Here is a 1,277-nt window from a genome sequence, read left to right on the forward strand (position 1 = left end):
GCCGCGTAAACGAGCACGGATAGTGTGCGTATAGAGGCGTTTATAATTATTTCTCGAAAATGATATTTCGGAAAACAACTTCGTCACACATGGTTGAATTCGTATTAAAATAACCTTTAATTTGGTTAAAAAAATAATTCAAAAAATTAAAAAAGTTTGTTGGGGGGGATAAACAAAAATTAAGCAATAAAAAATTATTTTTAATTATAATCATAAAGTACTCTTAAAGCCAACTTTTCAACTTTTATTCGGAACCTTTTTTTTCTATCTCTCCTAGTTTCGACGATATTTGCATTGAAATAGAAAAACCGATTTTTTTCTAAGGAGTGTTTCACCCCTTAAAAGCGCGAAGCGGCACAAATTTGCGGTAACTTAATTTTTGGTTTTGTCTAGAGAATAACATATCAAAAACTCATCGAAATCGGAGGCGGACACTTGAGTCCCTTTCCTTGTTAGTTTTCAAGTAAGAATTTTCGAAAAATAAATTTTTAAATAATATTTAATATTTAATAATAAAAAGCGATATATTTCTTTCATTCAATGTCGGTTATAATAATGCTTGGAAAAAAATACAAATTTTTTATGTAAAAGTCATATATTGTTATATCAGTAATAAAAAATGCAAAAAATAAAAACACGCATTTAAAAAAATTTTTTTTATTTTTTATTAGTGATATTGTAATGTACGACTTTTTTTACATAAAAATTTGTATTTTTTCCCAAGCATTATTATAACCATTGTTGAATGAAAGAAATATCGCTTTTTATTATTAAATATTAAATATTATTTAAAAATTTATTTTTCGAAAATTCTTATTCGAAAACTAAGGCCTATTAGATCAAACGCTCGGACACTCTATCTTTATTTTGCCTCTAATTTCACCAAAAAATTGGGATTAGGATCCGTACACTGCTTTCCCCTTGTAAATTTTCTTTACATCATTTTATGTCAAATATAGCACGATAAAATATAAAATATCTCGTAAATTATTGATTTTTCAATAATTCTACCAACAGATGCAGAATTTGAGATGCAGAATAATTTAAAAAATCATATTATGTAAAAAAATCATATTTCATTTAAAAAAAAGGAAGTGGCCTTCATATTTTTTTGACGTTTCTATCTAAAAGAAAACGACGTGACCAAAATACATCTTCGAAGCTGTACAACTTTCACCTGAAACATTTTTTCGTATTATCAAAAATAAGTGAGATATTTAATGTATTCGATTTAAGTGGACCACCCTGTAATAAGTTTAAGATAAAATAAATACAAC

This window comes from Wasmannia auropunctata, unplaced genomic scaffold (genome assembly GCF_000956235.1).
Source record: "Wasmannia auropunctata unplaced genomic scaffold, wasmannia.A_1.0 LD336076.1, whole genome shotgun sequence".
In the NCBI taxonomy this organism is placed as follows: Eukaryota; Metazoa; Arthropoda; class Insecta; order Hymenoptera; family Formicidae; genus Wasmannia; species Wasmannia auropunctata.